At 49.1% G+C, this 13,769-nt stretch overlaps 1 pseudogene; it reads right to left on the minus strand.

Moving 5' to 3' along the window:
* Nucleotides 1–7,290: 7,290 nt before the first annotated feature.
* On the minus strand, nucleotides 7,291–8,685 carry LOC100395230 (peptidyl-prolyl cis-trans isomerase FKBP3-like; annotated as a pseudogene).
* Between the last annotated feature and the right edge of the window lie 5,084 nt (nucleotides 8,686–13,769).

The raw sequence follows: 13,769 nt of genomic DNA on the forward strand, positions 1-13,769 counted from the left end.
AGTCCTGCCAGCCTCTTGTGAGAATTCAGTAATAATTTTTCACGCCTGTTTCATGGTTACAGTTCGCAAACCACACTCACTCCCATCAGCCCATCAGATAGATCCCCTAACCGCCCAGGGAGAGACCTGCATTTCTTGATGTTACACCGGCAGAAACGGAAGTCATTAAAAGCTTTAACTGGTTTGTGGTAAAGGGGGTGCTCTAAGACAGCTTTTCTCAGTTTCATGCTGTCCATAGTCTTCCTGACCTGGGTAGAAGATGAGAGAGGCTCTTGGTCCTGTGTGTGTGTGGGTGTAACAGCTGGGACCCCCTACCCCCAGCCCTCAGCACCCTTGGATGGTCTCCACTAAGGAATGTAACAGAAACATTGCTTCCCACCCTGAGGTCAGGAGAGCTTGTGTGGGAGACAGGCGAGTGACATGGGGACCGGGGGAAGTGTGTGGTGGGGTTGAGGAGTGTTTGGTTAGGGCCCTGGCAGGAAACAAAATCCACTCTTAATGGCCACTATGCGGAGACTGTGATGAATGGGCTACCTACAGAGCCCTGGGTGGAGATTTTAGGAAGCAGCAAGAGAGGTGGGGCTCCAGGGACTAGCAACAGTCAAAAGTCCTTACCACCTCGAGGGCTGATGGGACGAGGGGAGGGAAAGTTGTTATTGGAGCCAGTGCTGGCTGGTGTTGTGGAGGAGGGAATGCCTGGTGCAAGCCGTAGTCATGGAGAAACACAGCCGCTACTAAAAATGTTGTCCAGGAGGGAGGGAGTGAGGAGGGAATCCCTCACCTCCCTCTTCCCCTTTCCTCCAACCTCTGCCAGTGCCTCCCACCAGCTGAACCCGATCGGGGCACCCAGGCTAGAGTCCTCTGGGGTCAGTCTCGTGGGGCACAGCACAGGGCTGAGAAGGGCAGGGCATGAATCTGGGCCAGGGGATCAAATGGAGAATAAACAGCACTGGAAGAAAGCGAGAGCAAAGAGCAGGTCTTCCAGGAGAGACAGACAGACAGAGACAGCGAGGGAGGTCGAGAGTGTGTGTGAGAGAGGGAGTGAGAAAGGGCTCAGCCATTTGTCTGGGCAGGTCTGTGGAACTCAAATCCGGCTCATCTGCGTCTCCTCAAATAAACTTCTGGGAAGTGAATGCCTGAAGCAGGCAGAGAGCAGAGAAGTCAGCAAATATGTGCGTAGTGAATTCCAAGCCTTCTGTTCCCAGCTCCTGGGAGGAGCAGCAGTGCCTTGGGGTGTCCTGTCTCATCTCCATCGGGTCCCCTGCCTGGCCACTCTAACCCCAGGGAATGGCCTCCACTGTGGGCTCACGGAAACAGGGAGAAGAATCTCCTATCCAGTAAATCTGAGGGCCAGAGGAACATAAGTAACACTGAAAAGGGAGTCTGATTTCCGGGGTTCACATGAGTCTGCACATGCATGATTCAATAGCAGTTGCCCAGTGCCTCCGGGAGGCAAGCTGTATGAGGATGTTGGTCCCATTTTATAGATGAGGAAACTGAGGCTGGAAGGGACCTTCCCAAGGCTACATTGTGAGTTAGTTGCAGAGCTTTGAACTTGGGCCCAGACTGAGACTAAAACCTGACCTTACACTGAGCCCCAGTCCCAGCCACTGAACATGGTCCCTGAACATGGCTCAGATTTTGCCCCAACAGCATCTGGACCAGGAGGTTGGATCGGCCTGGGATACCCCCTGAATACTTTCATAGTAATTCTGCTGTGGATAGACACCTGGGATACTCCTGAGGCTTGGCATTTTTCCAAAAGAAACTTTTACTCAAGAAAAATCATCTTTATTTATGAAATACTTATTCTGTGCTGGGCACCATGCTAAGCATTTTGCATGAATTATCTCAACAATTTATAAGTTTGAACCTATCATTATCCTCATTTTACAAATGAAGAAACTGGGGCTCTGGGAGTAACTTTTCCAGTATCCCACAGCCAGTACATCGTGGAGCTGGGACTCAATGCCAGGTCTCAATGCCTCTGTAGGATTTCACTGTTATGCTTCACTGCCCAACAGGGACCAGAAATGGTCGGTTTTCTTCTTCTCTTAAAAGCAAACATCTTACATATTCCTAACCAGGAGGGGCCACAGGTAGGCTTGATAGGTGCAACCCTCAGGTTTTCCAGCCCTGGTCTGGGCCACAACTGGGCAAGGACTACCCAGGCTGTGATAGAGGAGACCAGAGAGTATGGCCTTCCTCACCATGGTCCAGGGGAAGGAGAGGAGATCCAGAGGACCTATGGGCCATGGAAGGAATATCCTCGGTCTTGCACAGGACACAGCATCTGTACTCATTCTGCCCATGGGCATGGCCCACAAGACATGGGCTTGTGCTCCACACTTATGAGAGATGTATGTCTGCCTGCCAAGAGAAGCTGGTGAATGCATGCAAGGAGCTTTTCCCTATCTTTGCTGTGTACAGTGCTAGGCCTGTGAGAGATCAACCAAAGCCCCAGCTCAGAACTATGGGGAAGAGAGATAGATAGGCAAAGCACACCTTCCAGGAAAATCTGACTAGGGCTATGCCCCCAGGAGAGTGCAGGTTTCTTACTGCCATCTATTCCTCCAACTAGCCCCTTCCTGACTCTCCTTGTACATCCATCACTCTCCTCTTGTGTCCCATCCCTAAAGGTTTCCAGGAAGGAGGAGGGGACTCTGGATCCTGACCTTTCCATCTGCAGATCATGAGGTGTGGAGATGCTGTTCCTGGGAGCCAGAGACATGGCCTCTTCTTTGTGATTTTGGGCAAATCCCTTGCCCTCTCTGGTCTCCTTCCCTCCTCTGCAAAGGGAGCTGACTGACTTCAGTGATCTCTGGGATTCCTTCATGTGAATTTTCCCATGGACTCTCCAGCTCTGAGACCTGAAGCATCTCTTCAGTCTGTCCCTCACCGCCCACCTCCAACTACTGGGCAGAGGCTCTGGCCATGGTGCTGAAAGTGGCCATGGCCTCTTGCAGGGGCTTGGAAGAGCACAGGTGAGCAGGGTACCCACCTCAGGACTTGTGAGGGCAGAGGAAAACTACCCTAATTGAGAATTTACTATGTACCAAGCCCTGTGCTGTTCACTTTACATGCATCACACTGACTGATCACAGTGTCTCTTGGAGGAAGAGATTATCTTGGGAAACAGCTTTTCAGGAACTGTGGGTCCTGCACCTTCCAGGAAGCAGAAGGCTGTTCTGACTTACTTAGGATTTCAAGTAGCCCTGGTTCCTAGAGATGGTCCTGGGACAATTAAGGGCAGCTGAGAAAACAGTGACATGCAGAAATGGTTGATAAAACTGTGAGGGAATGTCTGTTGACATTGATTCTGAGCCTGCGGCCAGAGATGAATGATTGAAGCACCAGGCTTGTTAAAGCGAGAGCACGTTTGATTTCTCTCCCCTGCACTGCATGCGATTTCGCTGGAGGGAAGTTAGCAATCAGCTAATTGACATTGAATTAACCATGAAACTCAGCCGTGCCTTCTCTCTGAAGCGCTCTCCAGCAAGACTTTATCAAGGCTTTGAATTATTGATTATTACTTATAGCTCTGATGGGGTGATTTCCTTTTATTTGTTTTCACGTTGGGTGTCCTTCATAAGTGTCCCTGAGAGTGGGCAGCACCCAGATGCAGAGCTTCTTACCAGAGGAGCAGAGGAGAGAAGGCTAAGTCTGGGGGGGACAGGTCTGGACAGTCGATCCTGACCCAGTGAAATAAATCTGTTATTTGTTAAGCTACGGAGCTTTTGTTTTGCATTTTTGCTGCTGTTATTGTAGCATAGCTTAGCCTAATCTGACTAATAGGGAGTCTGGCAGCCAAGTCCTTTCTGAGACCCCATGATGCCAAGCTTATAGTGTCTGAATGTGGCTGTGCTCCTTGCCCCCACTCCAACTCTATCTGTAAGAACTCTTACTCCATGCCTACTGCAACTCCTTCAGATACAGGGATTCTTCCACAACATCCAAACCAAATGGCTTTCTGGACTCTGCTTGCATATTCCTGGGACAAGTATACTTGCTGTTCTGGGGCAATAAAGTGCTCAGCACCTGCTGTCCCCTTGGCATCATCCATGTAACTTCCCATGCTTTGGGCTCTGTCCCATGGAGCCTCACAGAGTAATTTCTTTTTTTTTTTTCAGTTCCATGACAGCCTTATAAGAATCTGAAATTAGATATCCAAGGCCTCTCCTTTTCCAGGCCAAACATCATTTCAACTCTTCACAAGACTAAATTTCAAGTCCCCTCCCTAACTTGGTCCCCTCTTGTATTAGGAATCCAATGCATCTGGAAGCCTCTGGAAATACAATACCTAGAACTGGATCTAGCACTCCAGATATGGCCTGAGAGTGATCGAGCCGAACAGACCCATCACCTTCTTCAGATTGGGTATTAGGCTTTTAATGATGCAGGCTGACTGGGATGAATAGCTTTGTTCTATGGCAGAGACACATACTATTTATTGCAGTCATGTGCTCCTCATGTTTCCTAGCTTCCTTGTGGCCAGGTGGAGCCATGGGACCAGTCTAGCCAGTGAGCTGTGAGGTGAAGTGATATGTAACGATCTGGTGTGAAACGTTATGAGCCAGTAAGTGATGTTCCAGCTCCTTTTCCTCGCCCTGGCGACCTGGAAGCCAAGTATTCCAGATGGCATTGATGCAAGACACAAGCAGCCTGGATTTCTGAATCACCACTGGAAAGGGAGCCACCCTGCAGAGTTTCTGGACCCACAGTGAACTTTCTTTTCTTTTTTTTTTTTTTGAGATGGCATTTCTCTCTTGTTGCCCAGGCTGGAGTGCAATGGTATAGTCTCATCTCACTGCAACTTCCACCTCCCAGGTTCAAGTGATTCTCCTGCCTCAGCCTCCCAAGTAGCTGGGATTACAGGAACCCATCCCCACACCCTGCTAAGTTTTTGCATTTAGTAAAGATGAGGTTTTACCATGTTGGCGAGGCAGGTCTGACCTCAGGTGATGCACCTGCCTCGGCCTCCCAAAGTGCTGGGATTACAGGTGTGAGCCACTGCGGCCGGCCCATAGTGAACTTTGTATGAGCAGAAATAAACTTTTATGTATTAAGTCACTGAACTTTTTGTCGTAGTGGTTGCTGTTACTGAAGTACAGCCTTGCCAAACCTGACTGACAGGCCCAGCAGACTCCTCACTCACACTGGGCATTGATTCTGTTTCATCACCTGTGTAATGCCCCATGTGAAGCCCTGTCCATCCCCAACTAGACTTTGCAGTGATTCTTTTTATTGGCTTTGAGCTCCATAAGGTTAGTGACCATGTCTTACTCTTTTTATCTCTCCCAGGGCCTAGTCTGCTGCACAGAGAATGTTAACATTTGCAGAGGAAGGGAGTAAGAAAAGGAACTTCTGGGTCCATCAGGATAGAGGCAGAAAGCATTCGCTAGGATATTTCACTAGAATGAGGCAATATGGACTCATATCTCTAGTTCCATCACTGACCAGCTGCATGTCCCTTAGCCAGTTACTTATTCTCTCTGCATTCATGTCAAATAGAAGTAACAGTCCCAGTTTCTCAGAAGCTGAGGAGGTAATCATATGTTTCAGAAAGCCTGGCTGGCACATTGTGTTGTAAAAAAATGTCAGATGTTGTCATCACCATCACCATAGTTGTCATCACTGTCATCATCAGCGGGATCAGGGGATATTGTTACCTCACATATCTAGGAGGGAAGCAGAGAAGAGAGTCATCCGGGAAGGGTCTCAGCCCCAAGACGGTCACAAGTGGAGAACTCAGCAGATGCAAGGTCAAGTAGATCCTCTCTGGTTCAGGGACAGACATCCTGGGCCCAGCCCTGTAGCACTGTCCCTCAGAGGATGTACACCTACCAGGCTGCCTTCCCCTTCCTCACTGGACTTTCACTCAACACATGTGTTTGGCTTGAGGTGCAGCTTGTCACATCTGTCTGGCTGGTTCCTCCAGGACAACTCTGTTGCTTCTGGCAGGAACCTGGACAAGGCAGTGGGATATTTGGGAGTCAAGATTCTCTGCTAACAGGCCTTCAGAGTGTAGAGGAGGGAGGGTGGTCTCTTCGAGGTGGACAGCACACGTGGGCAGATGTCATCTAAAGATCTTAAAAATTTTTTGTCTGTGTACCATGCACAGTATTCACCGCAGACACATGTCACTGTGCAAGTGCACACCATGTTGGATGCCCAGGGTCCTTGTGGAAGAAAAGAGAGGGAGCCTACAGTTTTTGAGCACCTATGATGAGCAAGCTATAACCACAATTAATCCTCACAATTCCATGAGGTAGAGTTTATTATTCCCATCTGAGAGGTGAGAAAACTGAGGCCTAGACAGTGTTTGATGTGGGGACTTGAATCCAGGTTTTGCCTGACTTCAAAGCCTGCCCCTCACCTTTTTTTGAGACGAAGTCTTGCTTTGTCACCCAGGCTGGAGTGCAGTGGTGTGGGCTGCAACCTCTGCCTCTGGTGTTCATGCAATTCTCCTTCCTCAGCCTCTCGAGTAGCTGGAACTAGAGGCATGCACCACCATGCCCAGCTAGTTTTTGTATTCTTGGTAGAGATGGGGTTTCACTCTGTTGGCCAGGATGGTCTCGATCTCTTGACCTCATGATCCATCGGCCTCACCCTCCCAAAGTGCTGAGATTAAAGGTATGCGCCACTGTACCAAGCCTACCCCCTTTTAATTTATTTGTTTATTATTTCTTTTTCAGGACAGTGGTTAATTTTTTTTTTGAGACGGAGTCTAGTTTTGTCACCCAGGCTGGAATGCAATGGTGTGATCTTGGCTTACTGCAACCTCCGCCCCACAATGTTCAAGCAATTCTCCTGTCTCAGCCTCCTGTATAGCTGGGACTACAGGCGCCTGCCACCGTGCCCGGCTAAGTTTTGTATTTTTAGTACAGATGGGGTTTCACCATATTGGCCAGGCTGGTCTTGAACTCCTGACCTCAGGTGATCCACCTGCCTAGGTCTCCCAAAGTGCTGGGATTATAGGTGTGAGCCACTGCACCCAGCCAGAAGTGGAAAAATTTTATGGAGCCATGTAGTATATAATACAAGGTAAAAGGAAAAATTTCTCTTTGACCAATATTTTACACAGCTGTAGTAAAATATTTTGAGCTTCAGGGATTTATAAGGGATTACATTTCTCAAAAGTTGGGATCAAGGAAACAAGTTTTAATTCCTTGAGCTTTCCAGTTGACCCTTCTCTTACAATAGTAACAAGCTTGAATTAATTAGGTAAGTTTCTTCAAGGCCAGGCTTGATCATAGTTGCTGATGTCCTTATAGCTGAAGCACTGCTATTTCAATCAATATCTACCAATTCCATTTCAAAAATGAGTTTTGAATCTGGTGGGATTTTGGCGCCAGGCTGCCCCTTCTTTCTGTAAGGCCTTTCTGCTTCCCTTTCCAGTCCAACCTTTCTCCCTCTACTCATAGTCAATAATGCTTCATCCCATCCTCCAATAACTGCCTACTCCAGCCTTAAAGGCTTGGCATTTTTCCTCTTCTTTGAACATGTTTGAATGTTAGTATCAAAAACAGTTCCGTCCTGTAGTGTTCCTGTGTACCAGCAGTGAACAGCATCTCCCTTCGCAGGAAAGTTGGCTTTATCCCTCTTTTTAAGAACAGGTTTATCATATATATATATGATGGGAGACCTAGGCAGGCAGATCACCTGAGGTCAGGAGTTCAAGAGCAGGCTGGCCAATATGGTGAAACCCCATCTGTACTAAAAATACAAAAATTAGCCAGGTGTGGTGGTGGGTGCCTGTAGTCCCAGATATTCAGGAGGCTGAGGCAGGAGAATCGCTTGAACCTGGGGGGAGGGCAGAAGTTGCAGTGAGGCCCCATCTGGGCCTCCCAAAGAATAGGTTCCATATATATACACACACACACATATATATACACACACATACACATATATATATATATATATGTATATATATGGAACCTGTTCTTAAAAAGAACATATATATTCATATACATATTTATATACAATTTTTTTTTTTTAGATGGAGCCTGGCTCTATTGCTCAGGCTGGAGTGCAATGGTGCAATCTCGGCTCACTGCAATCTCTGCCTCCTGGGCTCAAGTGATTCTCCTGCCTCAGCCCTCTGAGTAACTGGAACTACAGGCATGCACCACCATGCCTGGCTAATTTTTTTATATTTTTAGTAGAGACGGGGTTTTACCATGTTGGCCAGGCTGGTCTTGAACTCCTGACCTCAGGTGATCCTCCCACCCGGGCCTCCCAAAGTGGGAGGGACAACAGGTGTGAGCCACCGCACTTGGCTGGGTTTTATATATTCTGGTCCTTCTCATCCAGAGTCTCTTCAGACTTGGTTTCTTTGGGTTTCTCTTCACTAAGCCTCACACTTCTTATTTGCTCCAATACCTATACTTTTGGTACCTTTGAAAGGCTTACTTCAAAACGGTGGTTATAGGCTCTAACCAAATGATCCTACTTAGCCATCTTGGCCATATTTTTAATGTTTCCTAATAATTTGTTTCTGCAAGAAATGAATCTGAGCCATGGTCCTGCAGAAACTGGTAATGTCCTTCTTGGGCAGCAGCTCACTGTGCAGCAGCTCCACGGCCTGTGTCCGCTGTGGAATGGCCACTGCCATCTGACCCCGCTGCCTCTTCCTGTCTTCTTTTTAACACAGCATCTGCTCTCAAGACTTTTCCTCCAGCCCGATCTTCCACTGCCCTCCAACTTGACAAATGTATACTGTCCTGTCCTCCCTAAAATATTTTATAATCACCAACACTGTGGCATGTTCTGAGCCTTGGTTTTCTCTCCTGAAAACAGTACCTATCTCTTGGGACTGCTGTGAGGATTGATTAATATCCACAAAATACTGAGTATACTGCCTGGCACAGAATTAGCATTGTTTGTTATTAATATAATAATGGCCAATAATTGAGTACTGTTTATCATATTCCATGGTGCTAAGTGCTTTATTCAGGGTATCTAAATACTCAGAACAATCCTTGCAGCAGGTGTTAGTATCCTCATTTTCAGCTGGGGAGACTGAGGCATAAGAGAAGTTAAGTAGGCTAGGAGAGGTGGCTCATGCCTGTAATTCCAGCATTTTGGGAGGCTGAGGTGGGAGGATCATTGGAGCCCAGGAGTTTAGGACCAGCCTGGGAAACATAGTCAGATTCTGTCTCTACAAAATAAAATAAAATAAAAATAAAATAAAAAGAGATTGATATAAGTTAAGTGAATTACCCAAGTTCACACAGTCACAGTAAGGAAGAGGCAGTGCAGGATCTAAATTCTGATTATCTGGCTCCAAAGGCTGTGCTGCTGCTAGAGCCACAGGGCTAATTATAGCCAAGGACTAATAATAATAGTGTTAAGGACTAATAATAATACTCTAGAATAATCACTTCCATATACTGAGTAGTTATTATGTGTGAGGGCACAGCTCTTATCTATACCCGTATTTATATCTATGCCTCAGTTTTCAAAAGTGTCCTTTCTGAGGCAGATTCTATAATTAGCTAAAGTTTTTACATATGAGGCTGAGAGTAAGAATATTATGTAACTTACTCAAGACCTCAAGCTAGGGAGCTGCAGTGTGGGGATGGGAGCCCAGGTTGCTGACATGCATGTGGCCGCTATACTATATCACCTTCACAGCAGGGAAGGCACATGTCTTATATATCATTTGAATGTGATGTAGAGCTTGGATTAAAAAATTGTTTATGCGATACATACTGAAAACAAAAGGATTCACCATGTTATAGGAGAAAGGGACACATAAAGATATACTAGGCAAAGGCTAACACTAAAGAAATAGAGGTTGAGGCTGGGCGCGGTGACTCACGCCTAATAATCCTAGCACTTTGGGAGACTGATGTGGGCGGTTCACGAGGTCAGGAGATTGAGACCATCCTGGCTAAAACAGGGAAATCCTGTCTCTACTAAAAATACAAAAAATTAGTAGGCGTGGTGACAGGCACCTGTAGTCCAAGCTACTCGGAGGCTGAGGCAGGAGAATGGCGGGAACCCGGGAGGTGGAGGTTGCAGTGAGCCGAGATCACGCCACTGTACTCCAGCCTGGGTGACGGAGCGAGACTCCATCTCAAAAAAGAAAAAAGAAATAGAGGTTGAAATTGGTGGCCTTCCAATGGCTCCAGGTGATGTGAGCAGGTCACAGCCAGTTTGATTCATCTTGATCCAGTCTTGGCCAGCCCCACACGTTGTGAGCTGGCCCTAACAGGTCTGGTTTGATTGGAGCCAGCTTGAATCAGTTAGATCTAGTTGCCGCCAGTTGGGACCAGCCTGAACTGGATTGACCTGGTTTAAGTCAGTTTGTGTCTTCAGGTTGACTTGCTTTTCAGCCTTAGAGTTTTGGGACTCCCTGTGGAAACTTTTCTCTTGGACTCCTGGCTGGATGGCTTTGCTTGGAACACTAGTGAGGGGGAGAGTGCAAGTAAATCATTAACCTGACAGGATTCAGCCCTCGGACCCTTGGGGGTGTAATGGCTGGAAGACCCCAGCTGGTGAGCCCTGGCTTGGCTAACTCTTCAAAGTCCCTCCTGCTCAAATTCCGCTTCCAACGGTCTCGGTGGAATCCCCTCGCTGTTGGCTTCCCCCCACCCTTTCCAGTTCCAGAAGTAGATTTTTCCTTCATTTTCTGTTTGAGGGTGCAAACAGCGGGGGTCCAAGTGAGCAGACCTAGAGCTATCCCTGAGCAGTGTGGCCTGTCTGGGATGTCAGGGCTGATGTGTGGGTGGTGCCCCCGGCGTTGGGTGACTGGTTGTTGTTGCTCACTTCATTGCTAGACCCCGACAAAGACGTGACTTGTACTACTACACTGACAATGTGACTAAGCACTGATGTGCATGGGGGCTGGGAGAGGAAGGTGGGCAGAAAGAGCAGGTGCTGGCTAATGGGATGCCACATCACATTATCATTCTGCAGGAACCATGCCCCCTGCAGAGGATAACAAGGGCTGGAGGTAATGAGTGCCAAACAGGCCTGAGGAACGCCCCCTGGTCTGCTGTGCAGGCTGTACTCCCATCCTGGGGCTGGCTGCTCCATTCCCAGATAGACTGGGTTGCAGGGAGCTGTGGGACTGATCAGACCCAGGAAGCCTTAGAAATTCAGCACCAGCTGTCTCCTGAAGGCTGAAAATCCCCTGGGACTGGCCACCTTCTCCTTTCTTGTTTGTGCCATGCCTAAGGTTATGAGGATTTTGGTGAGAGGACTGGGGATGGCCACCCAGTTGGAAGAAACCTGTCTAATGCACTTACCCACAGCCACAGGGAGATCAGTAGCTGGCCAGCGCAGGCTGCTTTGAAACGCCTGTGGATACGTGCTGCATAGAAAGAGGGTAGTGTGGAGAGAGAGAGCTTCCTTTCCAGTGTGGTTTCAGCCCCCTCCCCTGTGGAAGTCAGACTTTGCTCCCGTGGACACCTGGTGGGGGTCAGGCCTACTTCTCTCTCTTCCAGTTCTGGATCATAGTGCCTGCCCCCTCTACCTGCCATGAAGCAGCCATGCCAAGGCTCCTGGGACTTCAGAGGTTGCTTCCCATCCCTCTGTGAGTCCCAGCTCTCCAGGTCCTGAGGAGGGACTGGGGCCACACGGGAGTGGGCGATGGACCTATGCATGTTCATCAACCGGAGGTAGTCTTGGTGGACTGTGCCCTGAAGTCAAGGACAGACTCTTCCCCAGGGACTGACCACCTCGGGGACCAACTGGGCCCAGAAACAACTGTGCCCAGGGACGGCTGACTGCCCTGGGGGACTGATGATGCCAGGAATCAGTTATGTCCAGTGACTGACTGTGTCTATGGAATGACCATGCCCAGGAACAACTGTTCTCAGAGACCCTTTGAGGGCTCACTGTCTGGGGCTCATCTGTACCTAGGACTGACTTCGCCCACTGTCATACCTGAGAGCCACCTGGACCTAGACTCTACCTGTGCCCATGGATAGATTATTCCCAGAGAGTGTCTGTGTGCCCGGAGACTGACTGTACACAGGACTGACTTTGCCTAAACACTGTTTCCAGGGACCAACTGTGTCCTGAGACTAGCATTTTCCAGCAGTCAGCTATGATCAAGGACAGCTGTACCTGGCCCACAGCTGAACCCAGGCACTGGCCCTGTGAGGGCTGGACTGGGTCCATGCATAGAGTCTACTCAGTGACCTGTGGCCTGCTGTGCCCAGGGACCAGCTGTGTCAGGAAACAAGCTGTGCCCAGGGACTCTGGATAGGGGGAGGTTGGGGACAGAGACTTCCATGTGGACATAGAGTCGTGTGCCTGGCATATAGGCTGCCCAGCTGCGTGCCACATGCCTGGTGTGAGTGCCTCTGGCAGCCACTCTTATTCTGGGACAGAGGGAGGAGGGCCCCTTGCCCTCTGTGCAGGTACTGTCAGTCTCTCTACCCATTTGGCACCTGGAAAATAGGGAAGGAGAAAGAGCCCACAGAGGGCTGGGTGAGATGGCTCATGCCTGTAATCCCAGCACTTTGGGAGGCTGAGGCCGGTGGATCGCTTGCATCCAGGAGTTCGAAACCAGCTTGGCCATTATGGTGAAACCCCATCTCTACAAAAAATACAAAAATACAGGCACATGCCTATAATCCCAGCAACTCAGGAGGCTGAGGCACGAGAATCACTTGAACCCGGGAGGTGGAGGTTGCAGTGAGCTGAGATTGCGCCACTGCACTCCAGCGTGGGTGACAGAGCAAGACTCCATTGCAAGAAAAAGAAAGCACACACAGAGCTATTGAGCACCTGTTGTGTGTCAGCACAGGCCTGGTCCTCTCTTCCCCACATGTCATTTTGTCCCCAGGACTACCCCATGAGGCAGCAGTTATCTTCATTTGCAGATGGAAAAAAAGGTTGACAAACTTGAAAGTCCTTTCCTGGTCTTTCTGACTCCAGAGCTCTTACCCATAGTGGGATCTGCCTATTCCCACACTGCACATGGCCTCCCTGAGTGGAGTCAGAGGCAGGGGCCTCCCAGCATCTTACAGAAGAGGAAGCTGAGGAAAGCCCAGGCATCTGGTCTGGAGTTGGCACACTAAACCTGTTCATGCCAGTGGCCCTGACTCCTCAGGGAGAAGGGCACTTGGCAGGCCTGGTAGGAAGTCTTCCTGCAGGCTGCATTCCTGGGTGCTGTCTTGGAGGCAGGAAGGCCAGGGTGTGGAGGCTGTCTGTCCCATCACAAGCCCCCTTTCATGATGCTCAACAAGGCTCCTTCAGAGGCTGGACTCGGCTGTGCAAACACACACATCTGGGCTGCTGGCTGGAGCAGGGTAGCGGAACTCCCCCACAGCTGGCCAGCGGCTCCTGACCTTCTGGACAAAGGGAGCTTTGGCCCCGTGGGGGCTCCTGGGAACTTGGTGCTCTGGAGGGTACAGCCTCTACCCAGCCCTCCATTGGGGAGCAGTCCTCTCTGGCTGCCGCCTGTCATTTTCGTCATAACTGGAACTCTGCCTCTGACAGCATTTCCTGCTGAGGGCATGGCCTTTCCCTCCCTCGAGGGCCTGCACCCAGCCAGAACTGGGGAAAATAGAACAAAGGCTGCAGGCAGAAAGGAACTCAAGCTGCAGGCAAAGAAGCATCTGAGCAGCCATCCCAGTCTAATCCCCATCCTCAGGGAGCTTTTAATTTCATGGAGGAGAAAGACACAAGTCAGATAATCACACACACACACACACACACACACACACACACACAATTGTAAATAACAACAGACTCTTACATAGTGTCCTTCAGGTTTTAGGCACTGACTTGGTGCTTTACATATTTTAATT

The sequence above is a fragment of the Callithrix jacchus genome, chromosome 7, assembly GCF_049354715.1.
Source record: "Callithrix jacchus isolate 240 chromosome 7, calJac240_pri, whole genome shotgun sequence".
NCBI classification, from domain to species: Eukaryota; Metazoa; Chordata; class Mammalia; order Primates; family Cebidae; genus Callithrix; species Callithrix jacchus.